This window comes from Elephantulus edwardii, unplaced genomic scaffold (genome assembly GCF_000299155.1).
Source record: "Elephantulus edwardii isolate Elephantulus edwardi_28Jun2011 unplaced genomic scaffold, EleEdw1.0 scaffold00038, whole genome shotgun sequence".
NCBI classification, from domain to species: Eukaryota; Metazoa; Chordata; class Mammalia; order Macroscelidea; family Macroscelididae; genus Elephantulus; species Elephantulus edwardii.
In genome coordinates this window covers 743,746-757,592 of record NW_006399788.1, presented here as the reverse complement: position 1 = coordinate 757,592, position 13,847 = coordinate 743,746, and the positions used below count along the sequence as shown (strand labels likewise).

The following is a 13,847-nucleotide window of genomic DNA, read 5'->3' as shown; positions in this document are numbered from 1 at the left end:
AGAAGGGAAAAGAAACAGAAAATTTTATTTGAGAGTAGTTTGTATTCTAGAAAGAGAATCTAAATCATCAGTCTGGTGAGTGTGTTTCAATGTGGTAGAGTTATCAGGCACCTAAACTAACAATAACCGAATCCTTTCATGGAGTCTTATTGTGTGCTAGATAACATTAATAAATATTTCCTGTATATTACTGGCTCACTTAACTCTATACTATCGAAACATCATTTAAAAAAATAAAACAGAAGCAAAAAGAAGTATCCTACACATGGCCATGAAACAAAATGAGAAGCAGCTAGGACTTCTAGTTCATAGACAATGAACTAGTCAGCTCTAGTGTAGAGAAAGCTTAAAAACTAGGAAAGCAAAGAGGATACATATGAGAATACATAGTATCACTAGAGAGAGCCTAAAAGGCTCATGTATCAGTCCAGAAGTGGTAAAGGTTTTAGAAGAAGGATTTTCACCATAACAGCTGATATAAAAACATTCAGTGTTTCTCCTTTACAGTCCCCTCAATCAGATTATTCTTGTCATCATTATCCTCAGAAACCTGTGCATACTGTCAAGCAGATTTTGCTCCACTCTGGTGTAACTTTAATGTTTTACCTAATGTCGCTCTCACTAGACTATGAAGACCCTGAAGGCATGCATCATCCACATTTATACTTCACTGACCCTAGTATCATCAAGGCAGACATTAGGCACTTTCATAAGAATTCTCCCAATATAATAAACTGATTGCTACAGAAGTACTTATATTCCTTTTGCTTATTTTCTTCATGAGTATAAACAGAATTTCTGCATTGATTTATACAAACTCCCATAGATTATTCAAAACTGTAAGCACAGATTTTTTTAAAAAGTCTTTTATAGAAGTCCTTGGGTTATAAACATGCTCTGTTCCTAGGGAAGTTTTTCAGGATTAGTTTTCAGATAACAGGAAATAGGTACATGTAGTTCTTTTTCAGTGCAAAAAAAGGCTCACTGCCTTTTAAATTTTTTTTCTTTTTTATTTTCTACTAGTTTATTTACAAAATTTGAATACAAATTTGAACAAATTCTTTCCATTTCCTTTTTTCATGGTTTAAAAGTTGAACATGTAGCAAGTGAAAATGATTGAGATCAAGAATTTACTGCTACCACAGATATTGTGGACTCAAGTAAACTTAAATCTGCCAATTTCAATCTTTTCTCCATTTGTTGTTTTTTTTTTTTTTTTAAGAATTTGCTGTTAGAGGTTGGTATACTCTTTTCAAAGTGAGGGCAAGTTTACAATAACATTAAAGAGAATACATGCTATTAAACATCATTATTGATAAATTTTATTAAAAATAAAATTGAGGCGAAAGCAGGTTGTTGTTAAGTGGCCTTGAGTGGCTCTGACTCACCGTCACCCTGCAAGTCTGCCTCCTCGGCACCTTCTCCACAGTCTCTGCTCGGCTCCAGCACATTGTTCCACTCACTGTGTCATTCCATCTTGTTATGAGTCTTCTTCATTTTCCAATTATCTTTCAATTTACCAAGCATGATGTTTATCTGTAAGCACTGGCTTGCCCAAGGTACACAGGACAAAACTTACTGATCCTAGCTTCTAAGGAGCTTTGTGGTTTCACTCCTTACCAGACATATTGCTTGCTCTTTCGGTAATTCAATGTATTTGCAATAGTCTTCATTAACACAAGTGAAGGGCATCAGTTCTTTAGTCTTTACTCAGTGTCCAACATTGAGACCCATACGAAGTGATATAAGATACCATGGTTTATGTCAGCCACACCTTAGGTTTTAAACTTACTTTTACCACATTGATGAGGTTTGGAAGATCTGTCAACTAAAATATACTGATTACGACTGTGGCTAATATGGGTGTTGATTGTAGATTAAAAAAAATAAATATAATGCATGCTTATCAGTCCAATTGTGAGGCTTTTTCTTTACCCGATGCTGAGGTCTAACCTACACTGAAAGAAACAATCTTTAAACATCCTCACGAAGTTCTTTAGGTCTTCTTCCTTCTTGTAAGGTTGCGTCATTTGCACACTGCAGTTTGTTAATAAGACTTCCTCCGATAACAATTTCACATTCTTCTCTTTATAATCCAGTTTCCAAGACTATGTGCTCAACACACAGACTGGATAAGCATAGTAAAATGATACAGTCCTGATAAACATCTTTCCTGATTTTAAATTCTACACACAATAGCACCTTGTCTTTCTGTTTGAATGACTGCTTCTTGGCCCGGAATTCCTGTTTTTTATAATATTGTTCATAACTTATTACATGCCACACAATTAAATGCCTTTGCATAGCTAATAAAACACTAGTGTCTTAGAAACTGTTCCAAAGGTCAGGAATTCAAATCTACCAGATACTTCATGGGAGTAAAATGAATATTTTACTCACTCATCCCATAAAGCTGTAATAAGCCTTAGAAATATTAAGAAGGGTTGCAAGGAGTCAAAATCAACTGGATGGTAATGAGTTTTATTTGTTTCAAACACCTTCCTGGTAGTCTCTGCTTTCAGGCAAAATCCTTCTGAGCCAATTAATTACTTCCCTCACTCTACATCTTTTCCTAAATCTAGCTGAAATTTGACATTCCCTAGTCAGTGCGCTGCAGCCAGGCATTTTTCTAATTATCTTTAGCAAGATTTCATTTTCATGTTATATTAATTGTATTTTTCTATACTTGCTGCAGAAGCTCAAAGACTGTAGTCTTTAATATGAACTGAAGCTCAACATCAAGAAGACAAAGATTCTCACCACTGGTCCAATTGGCAGTACCATGATAGATGGAGAAGAGATTGAGGTGGTTAACAGTTACAGCTTGCTTGGCTCCACAATCAGCACTCTTAGCACCAGCAGTCAGAAAATCAAAAGATGACTTGCATTATGTAAATCTTCTGTCAGGGACCTCTCAAGAGCACTGGGAAGCAATGATGTCAGTCAAGAGATGAAGGTGTGCATGATCCAGGCCACAGTCTTTGCAGTACTTGCTATGGATCAGAAAGCTGGACAATGAGTAAAAATGACGGAAAAAAATTGATGCCTTAGAGTTGTGTTGCTGGAGAACAGTCTTGAACATACTATGGACCGCCAAGAAAACCAAAGCGGCTCTCTTAGAGAGGGCGAAACAAATTTTTCCTTGAAAGCTAGGATTTTGAAGTTCTATCTCACATACTTTGGGCATGTGGCTGGAGGGACCTATCCTTTGAGAAGGACATCATGCTCAGAATGGTGAAGGGACAGAGCAGGAGAGGGAGATTCTGGATGAGATGTATTGACACAGTAGGTGTGCTGGAGTCAGTGAGACTGGCCCAGGAGAGAGCAGGCTTCAGAGCTGTTGTACGTAGGGTCACTATGAGTTAGTTGCAGGCAAATCGATAGCACATTACCAACATTAACAGCAACAACAACAACAAATCACTAGAGAGTCATAGAGATCTTCCATAAACTTTCTGAGGCTGTAAATCTTCGCAAAAAAAGGAGGCACATTTCTGTCCTGAAGAAAGGCTGGTGGATTCAAACTGCTGACTTTTCAGTTAGCACTTGATACCCACTATGTCACCAGATTTTAAACTTGCCTTTAGATCAAATGTAATCAAGTTATATAAAATTTGTATTGTATGAAACTACTTTTAAGCTTTCTCAGGTAACTTAGAAGTGTTAAGCAGTATATCCTGTGTCCTTTAAGAAAAGCTAGAAGTGCTTGATATATTAACACACTCAATCTACACAGAATGCCCTAGGTAAGGAACTATTATTATCTCTATTATTCAGGTCGGGCAGTGTGGGTGCGAACAAATGGAATTCAACAAAGAAGGAGAGATTTGTAAAAGAGAGTAGGCTGGAAAGGCTCTCCAGAGGCAAACCTCAAAGGTTTTAGTTTTAACCTCCAGTCCCCCCACCTCACCCCACCCCACACCCACACAACGCTGCCATGGCTGTGGAACCCTGGGTGATATTCACTGTGTGGATCACAATGGGCTTTAATGTCGATTATTCTTTGGGGAGCATTTTCAACTACTTCTTGCAATCCATCCTTATATGTGTTTTTGTTGTTGCTGTCAGGCGCTGCTGAGTCAGTTTCAAATAATTTCTCAGTTACCTGGCATACAACAAAGTGAAATGCCATACCACCCTCAAAACATGTTCCCATGTTTGAGCCTGCTGTTGTTATGATGTCCACATATCTTTATTGATTTTCTTCTTTTTCTGTAAAAGAATTAACAAGCTTTGTCATTTTTAAGAGTTCATTTGGAGCTCTGGTGGCCTAGTGGCAAGAAGCTGCACTGCAAACCTAGAGGTATGCAGTTCGAATCCACCAGATGCTCTGCAGGAGGTGGGGCAATCTCCTCCTGTACCAGTCAGATCTGATTTGATGGTAACACACACACACAGAAATAATAAAATTTTTAAAAAAATTAAAAAATAGAGTTCAATTGGAGCAGGTTATAAGATGGAGTAGGAGTGGAGTGTGGGGAGAGAGAAAGATTGGACGGAGAGCAAATCGAAAGACAATTCCAAGAGCCTAGATGGGTGCGGAAAATGTAGGCATAACGACTGTTGTTGTTATGTACTACAGAGAGAACTGACTAACTGGCTCTCCAGTGAATCATAAAAGGCAGTAAATTACAAGGAGAAAACTGACCATCTCTTTCCCATGAAGCAGCTGGTGGGTTCAAACTGCCTTCTTTTGTACTGGCAATGCAACTCCTTACCAAAAGCACAGACAACAAAGACATAGAAGAGAACCAAAGACACAGCTCTTAGTCTCTTCCCACCAGTAACAACACAGCGAAGAAAGCCACAGTCACAGAAGAAATCTATCCACAGAGTAATGGCTTCCATGAACCACAAAATGACACCAGGAAAAACTAGATGGTTCCCAGCTAGCAGTACTGCGCTTTCTGAACAAGGGGAAAAACAGAAGGTCTGAACAGAATGGGAGAAAATGTAAACCAAAGCTCAAATTCATAAAAAGGTACCGCACATACTGGACTGAAGCAGCTGGAAGAACCTCTGAGACTATCGCCATGAGACACCTTTTTAACCCAGAACTGAAGTGACTGTATAAGAGGTCACTTTTCAGTAAAATAATATACTGTCACATCAAATAAGAACGAACACCCATGAGAAACTGGTATTTAAAATTGTTGTGTGCCATTGATTTGCTTGCAACTCATAGTGACCCTATGGACACTAGTTCTGAACCCTGCTGTATCCTGTGCCAACCTTATTGTTTCTGACACACCTATCCTCATTATCTCAGTCACTGAGTCAATCCATCTCATTGAAGGTCTTCCTTTCTTTGTCCCTCCACACTCCCAAGCATGATGTCCCTTACCAAGGACTGATCTTTCCTTGCAACATGTCCAAAGTATGTCAGATGTAGCCTCAGAATCCTTGCCTCCAAAAAAGCAGACTGGTTTCACCCTTTCCATGAAGAAGCTGTTAGTTTTCCATGTTATATTCAATACTACAGTTCAAAGGCATCAATTATCTATCATCCTTACTCATTGTCCAGATTTTGATGTGTAATACTCAATAAAAAAAATCCAATGATACAAAACCAAATGGTCAACTTTTATCCAAAAATAAGAGGAGAAAAATAAGAGAAGAATGTAGAAACAGGGAAATTGTAGGGATGGAAACAGTACAGTTGGACAGAAATGCTGAGAATGACACCACATGGCTTTGACATTAATCAATGGTCTGGAATGATTAGTGTATGAATTGCTGAATATAATTTTCTGTACAAAATTTCAGCTAAAATATGATAGACTGAAAAGTAAAAGAAAAGATAGCCACAATAACTGAGTACCTACTTTGGGTACTGGGTTAACACAACATGTTCTTTCTCGTCTAAACACGAGTTTCAGGTCTGACTGCCTCCACTTCACATTAATCTCTCTCCTGTTTCACTTGCAGTACTGAGAGGTCAATTGCTGGGGAGCTACTAACTACACCACAGGGCAATTCAGATGGGGGAAAATATATTCTGAAGGGAAACTTCCCAGACAATAATCCTTTGCAATGATCAAGTCTGCAATTCCTGTGAGACGCTGACAAAAAAGGCTCAGAGGAGTAGAGAAAGGAGGGAAGCTCAGCAAGGAGCTTTTAGCTCCTCAACCTTCAGCCGGATCTCTGCTCACAGGTGTTCCTAAAACCAACCAATACATGATGAACAATAATAATAGTCATAATAGCAAGAGTTAACATTTACTGAACCCATACATTTCAGTCACTGTCCTAACATTTGGTATGCATTACCTTGGAAGCAGGAAGCTTTTTTCTAAACAACATGCCTCTAGAAATGCTATGAATTTCGGTAAATGTTGATAGTTACTGAAAGGCTTCATTCTTTTGTTTATAGAGTCACTAACAGTCATGCTCGACTCAAAAGCAGTCAACAACAATAACCTGAAGTCCTTAAATTCTATGAGGAAAGTTATTATTACAATGTCCATTTTACAGACATGGAAATTGATCTCACTTGACCTGCAGCATTTAACTTCCCATAGCAATGATCATTTTTATTCAGGCTGGCAGTCAATTACATAAAGAAAGGTGATCATTTATACCAGATTCAGGATATAATGTCTTGGATAACTCTCAGATACCATGGGTTTTGCACTAACAGAAAAAAATGCTGGCCATGTACAAGGGAGACAATGGTAAACAATCTGTAGTGGTACCAGTAGTCTGCCTCTGGGAACGCCTCCCAAACACTGCAGGTTAAAACTAATTAAAAGGTCCACAAGCCTCCGTGACTGCTAGTCTACCTTTAATATTATCTAAACATCTACCTTTAATACTTTCTAAAGAACCTCTTTCCTCCCAAATTAAAAGTCTCCATTAATGAAAAGAAATTCTGGTTTCTGGCTTACACTACACAAACAAAGAGTATATTTCCAGAAAAGGAAAAACTGCCAATTGCTCCAGAGATAGGTGATATTTGAACTAACATTAAACCATCACTGTTAAAATCCAGATATTATTTTGTCATTGTCTTTTATTACATATTTGAAGAAAGTTATTTGGAACTGTCATAAAGCATGATATACAATATTTTATTTTCAACTATTACAACTGAGAATTAAATCTACAATTTGGAATAAAAAGATAGACGGTTTCCTGGCTTTTATGAAGGGGAATGAAATATTCTTAATAAGATATTCAGTAGGGAGGAAAGATGACTATAAAGCCATTAAATCAGGCAATTTCTTATGAATATATGCTTTATACTAAAGTTTATATTTATCTATTAAATTATCTAATTTTATTTATTCTCCACTGAACATAAACACAGTGTACTGTTTGTTATTATACTTGTTTTTCTCTTATATTCAAAGAGCAGAGTGGTTTTTTCCTACAGTCAACTATTGCTCACTCTGTTCATGTACTCTTTTTTTCATTCCAGGTTTAATATCAGAAACATTGTAACAAAAAGAAACAAGCACTTACTGCCTGCTTCATTTGTTTAATTTAATCTTTCCTGTTTGTTGGTTTGAAAACAAGCTTCCACTGCCCCACGGAAAATGACATAAATACCTCTTTGCAGAACAGACAATGCCATGAAGCTATAAGCATGAGGACATACCTAGTGAGAAAGAATTCTTGAATCATCTGCTAGGTCAAGAAACTTGAATTGGACAGGTCAAGAACAGGGAAATGTGAGAATTCTATGCAAAGCACCTTTAATTTCTATGTATACCAAACGATTTTAAAATAATAATACAGACTTAACCCCTTAGGGACTGTAGAATAAATATAACACTTTGCTGATCGTGAAAACAGAGAAGTACTCACAATTATTCTATGCTAGTATCATTAAGACACTTCTATGTAAGATTTGTAAAAGGCATTATAAAGCTGATTTTATTGCCAGTTGATGCTATCTGATCACTGGGGAATTCCTGAAAGCATCTATGATGCAGTAAGAACACCTCGCCTTAGTGTGAAGCAAGCGCTTAAGTTTCACATTACTGAGGCAGTGGCAGATACAGTCAGGCAGGGCGAGTTTCCTTGTTTGGCTGGATTCAAATTATATAGACAAATTCATAGTCGACAGATGCACAGTTTATTAAGTGAAGCTGAGGGTAGTGCTTGCAAATTTATTTCCAACTTTCTTTCGGGCAATATCCTCAGGCATCACGTAAGATGTACTATAGAATCTAAATTAATATATTATCCTCAGCACTTTTATTTTACTATTGCAGCAAATGAATCTAAGCTGTGCACATTGGGAGATGAGTCACAGGATATTAAGTAACTGATGGGATCTGTTAGCCTCAGGTTTATAACAGGTGGTAGAAATAAAAGCTGCCTATCCAAAGCGGCCAAGTGGCAAGAGGCTGAGCTGCAATTCCCAATGGCATGAGGTTTGAATCCACCAGCTGCTCTGTGGGAGAAGGATGGGCCATCTTTTCCCATGTGATTAGCTGTCTCTGAAAACCCGCAGAAAGGTCAGCTATGGGTCAGTTCTGACCCAATCGTACACAACCACCACCACCACCTTAGTGTGAAAGGTGTCCTGGTGGCACTGTTGCTACAGTGTTCTGTTGCTAATTACAAGGTCAGTGATTTAGACCTACCACTTGCTCTGAGGGAGAAAGACAAGGCAGTCAGCTGGACTCCGAAGTTCAGTTTGCCTTTCTCCTAGTCACTGTGACAGCAAAACTGGTACAAGTTTCTAAACTGGTTAATAAGTGTACTTAGTAAAATGAGCACTCCTCTAAAATGTGAAAGAGCAAGTATATCCATTTAAAGACTAAGGTACACCTGATCCAAGCTATGGTCTTATCAATTAAAGCTGGACAAAGAACAAGGGTGACAGAATAATAGGAAATGCCTTTGAACTGTGATGCTGGAGAATACTGAATATCCCATGAGCTACAAAAAGAACAAAGAAATCTGTCTTGAGAAAGTACAAAGGAATGAGAGAACTTCATCTCATTCTTTAGGCATGTGACAAGTCCAGTCCTTTAAAGGATACCATAGTTGGAAGGTAGAGAGGTTAAAGACTGAGAGCAAGACCTTCAACAGGATGGGTCAACACAGTGGCTTTTGGAACAGACTCAAGCATATCAGAGGTGGTGAGGATGGTTCAGGATAGAGCAAGACTAAGATCTGTTGTTCACAAGGTCAGTCACTATGAGTTGTAATTGACTTGAGACTCCTTTTAATAAAACAAAGGAATTAATATTATATGATATACAATATTCAAAGAAATACTGGAATCCTAAGGTTATATAAACATCTTCTGAAGCTATCATTTAGCTACCTCTAAGCACACCATGAAGCCAAGCCATGAAAAGCCCAGACTCAATCCTGTCACTTTTCTTAACCTGTAATCAGATATGTATCTCAATTACAGTCCACTCCTACTTGTCCTATCCTGCTATGGCAATGATGCATTAATGAATAACCAACAGGAATTTTGCTCCACTTCACTCCATTCTGTAAGAGCATAGCAGTTGCTCTCTGACTATGATTCATTGACTTTTGTTAACATCTTGTATCTGGTGTATGACAGCAAATCTCACATTCCAGTGATTGTCTTCATTTTTATAAAATTTTCTTTTCATTATATTTAGTCTGGGTTTCTGTATTTATATTTGCCCTGGCCACATATAGGTTAATTAAGCAATGGGTATATGCTCTAAGTAGCTTTAAAATTCCAAGAAATATGACACATGCACACACACACGTACATGCACATACATATACACACACACTCATTGCCATGGAGTCAGAACTGACTTGTAACTGCCCTTCCAGCAGGTTTTCAGAGGTTGTAAATTGCACAGTGGATGACTTTCCATTTTCTTTTGCAGAGGAGCGGATGGACTACAAACCACCTGCCACTGGGTTGTTAGAGCAACTTCTTACCACTAGACCTTATAATTAAGTAGATTCCACTGAGCAAAGATGTAGACAAATTGCAGATTTTTAATAATCAACTTGAAAAGCTGGACACAGCAAAAAGACTTTTGAAGTTCAAAAACTTCCTTATATGTAAAAAAGTATGGACCCTGAACTCCAAGAAAAACAAAGTAGCTCAAGGAAGGTGAAATTTCTCTTTAAAAGAGGCAATGAATATAAAATGTATACACAGCAAAGTGGTAAAGAAATAATAAGGTTAAACATTTTCAGTCTGAGAGGAGCAAGTTGACTGCTGAGTCAGACAAGGAGGCCGATAAAATGACACCAAATCAGGTTTCTTCAACTTCACAGGCTCTGGATGACCCAGGTCCTCAGAGTCAAAGCCCCTGCTGAGCACACATTTCCACAAATAGCAATTCAAATAAGCCATTGTCATTGTAAAATAGCCTGAGGCCCACTGGCTCCTTTAAAAGGTCTCTGAGCAAAAAATGCTGCAGGTTAATAAAAATAATTCAGGGTGGCAGAGATGAGCAGCCCCAGACAGAACTTATTCTCCTGAGAACTGTAGTAGATGCTGACTGCACCCCCGGTTTTTTCTCAAACTTAGGACACCATGCAGAGACTTCCAACTTCTCCTGGAACTTGGTCCCTGACTCTGCTTATGTGGCTGATATTCTGCCTTCCTGCTCATGCCTATGAGCATCATTTTAAGTGATGCTACTGAATGTTTAACTCCGCTTTTCCAACCTCAGGCCAAATATCCATTTATTAAATGTCTGGTGCTTTTCCCTTTAAACAGGACAGTCAAAAGCGCATCTCCACAGCATTACATTTCCACAAATTGCTATGTGCTGCAGACATAAAGCCTGATTTTTTACCTAATACAGCTACCTCCCACCTCTGATTTATATATTGTAAGAATGTACTCCAATAACCATTAATTCATTTTAAAAGAAATAGAAGAAAAAATAACCTCAATCATACCTTAAGTTATTCTTGTTTTTGTATCAGTAAATGATAAAATGTTTACTATGATATTTGCTAAGACAATCAAGGAGCTTGGGGGGGGCAGTTAGTGGTAAGAAACTGCACTACAATCCCAAAGGCACTGGGTTCAAATCCACCAGCTGTTCTGCAGGGAAAGGATGGGCAATCTCCTCCCATCAGCATATTCCCTCTGAAAACCCACTGGAGGGTCAACTATGGGTCTAACCCGATGGCACACAACAGCAGCAACACCATAATCAGTTTGTAAACATTTTTTCTGTATTTTTAGGCTTAATTATATTTCATGAATTGTTTAAAAATACTGCATAGCATTAATGTCAGGATCTTATTTTAAATAACATCAAATATTGCTTTCTTTTCTGACATGTCACATATGAGGTTGTGTTATTAGGTACCACCATCAAGTTGACTGCTCAGAGCAACAATATGAAGAACAGACTGGAGCCTTTCCTCTCCCCCACACTCATCAGGATCTCTACCGGGCTTGGCACACTGTTGAAGTCACTGTGTCTGTCCACCTCCTTGAGAGTCTTCCTCGCTTTTGATGTCTTTTGCCAAAGACTCACTCCTGACAACATGTCCAAAGTAGGTGAAAGAAGTTTCACCATCCTTGCCTCTAAAGAATACCCTGGTTTCATTTCTTCCAAGAAAAATGTATTTGTTCGTGGCAGTCCATGGGATATTCAATATTCTTCGCCAATACTGCAATTCAAATGCATCAATTTTTTGGTCTTTCTTATTTTTATCCAACTTTCAGATACATGGGGAGCAACTCAAAACATTATGGCTGGATCAGGTACACTTTAGATTTTAAACTGACATCCTTGCTAGCACATGTTTAGCACCATGAAGTCCTTGACAGCTGATATTCCAAGGACAACACGTCTTTTGACTTTTCTACTACTTTTATCAGGGGTGTTGATTATGGATGCATGCAAAATGAAGTTGACAATTTCAATCCTTTTTCTACCCACTATCATGTTGCTTACTGGTCCAGTGGTGAGAACTCTGTTTCCTTGAAGTTGAGATTTTTGCTCTTTCTCAGTAAATGCTTCAAGTTTTCTTCACTTTCATCAAGAAAGTCCGTACCATCTACAGAGTGTCGACGACGTGATCTGCGTTACACATGCGCTAACAAGCACGACACATTCATCAGCCTCATTCCTTTTTCTCACATGAAGGTTTCTACATTACTGTTTCCTCTGCTGAAATACTGACATCTATGGTTTTGCACCTCAAGATCTTAAGCATAGTAGCTTTTTGCTTATAAAACACCAACTCAAGCCTGTTTGTTTCTTCTTCCCACTAAGATCACTGTTGTTAAAAAAAAATACATTCATCTATATAAAATATATGTACATACATATAAGTACACACACAGAGAGAGATAAAATTAACAAACTACCTAAGGACAAGGCTCACATTATTTAATGCTAAGTGGTTCCTAGGTGCATAGGCCTTGCACTTAACTTTTACCCTATAGGTTGTTGGTTGGAACTTTTCCAGCAGTTCCATGGAAGAAAGACCTGGCAACCTGCTTCCTTCAAGAGAAAACCCTATGCAACAATTCTACTTTGTCATATGAGATCACTTTACCTCAGAATTGACCACAGTACAGCAGTACAGGCAACAACACATATGTAATAAAATTTCTCATATGTACATTTTTAAAATCTTGATTGTTTCCTTTAGGAATACTCCCACAACCTTTACTGTATATTAAATTTCACATTTTCATCACATTACTAGAGGAAAATTTAATATATCACACCAAATCACCACACTAGAAGCACTAAAATTATCTAGTATGTAATATGTAATATCCGATGTTATTAGAAGTGTTAACCAAAATTTAAACTGATTGGGTCAATTGCACAAATGGAATAATTTCTGAAAACCAGAGTAAAATGTACTTTCCTATTTCAGAAAGAACTATGTCAGAGATCCTGAATATAAGATTTTTTTTTATGCTAAAAGACTGACAGTATATTCTATGGTTCTTTGTCAAAAATACTGCTTCTGAGGAGAACAGGGGGTGGCTTCCTTTAACCAACTTTTACTCCACTGCAGGAAGCTTAGATGTTAAAGTCACATGAGCTACCTTCAGTTTAACTTACAATTTAAAACTTAGTCTCTTAGTATAAATGTAGAGTCGTGATGGTATAACCTTCATCAAAAATAAAGTGGCATCAAAATGACACTGTCATGTGATGAACTTCTATGTGAGGCCTCAAATGACTCTTTGACTTTGTATTATCATTTTAAGCATCATTATACATTGTTGTGTGTGTGTGTTTATATATATACATATCTGCACATTACTCAAAACTGTTAAGTAAGGGGGGGATTTTAACCTAGTTTAAATATAATTGCTTTGCTTTGCCTCCACTTAGAGCCTCTCACTAACAGGAAGAGACAATGTCTTGTGAGGGAGAAAAATTCACTTTTATTATTTCTTAATTACAGTGTCGCTATTCTCAACGTTATACAATAGCAAAAAATTCTGCCTGCATTGCCATTATAAACTCTATTTTCAGTATGTGTGACTCAGAATAAGATCTACTCTTCAAATTTGACAAGTGGAACTAAATTTTTAAAAACTTTCTATGACAACCTAGTGTGTAAAACTTTCTAGAGTGAGTGAACCTTCATAATTACCTCAAGATGTTGCCAAGTCCTCCTTTTAAAATGTATTTATTCCAGTCAAGTTGGAATGACTTAAAGCTGACCCTTTAATGAATGGGTTTCCAAGGCCATAAATCACATGGGAGGAGATGGTTTAACTTCATCCCTTAGGGATCCTAGTGGATTGTAACTGCAAAAGAGGTGTGACCTTTGGGTGAGCAGAGCAGCTCCAGATGGATTGTTGTTGTTGTTATGTGCCTTCGAGTCGCCTGCGACTCATAGCGACCCTATGTACAACAGCCCTAAACTCCGCTCTGTCCTGTGCCAAT

The 13,847-nt window shown here is 37.8% G+C and overlaps 1 protein-coding gene across 1 annotated transcript in view; it reads right to left on the bottom strand.

Annotated features, from left to right (window-relative positions):
* The window catches only part of PSD3 (pleckstrin and Sec7 domain containing 3), a 504,139-nt gene that overhangs the window by 85,100 nt on the left and 405,192 nt on the right, over positions 1-13,847 (bottom strand). The gene's annotated exons all lie outside the window — the stretch shown is intronic.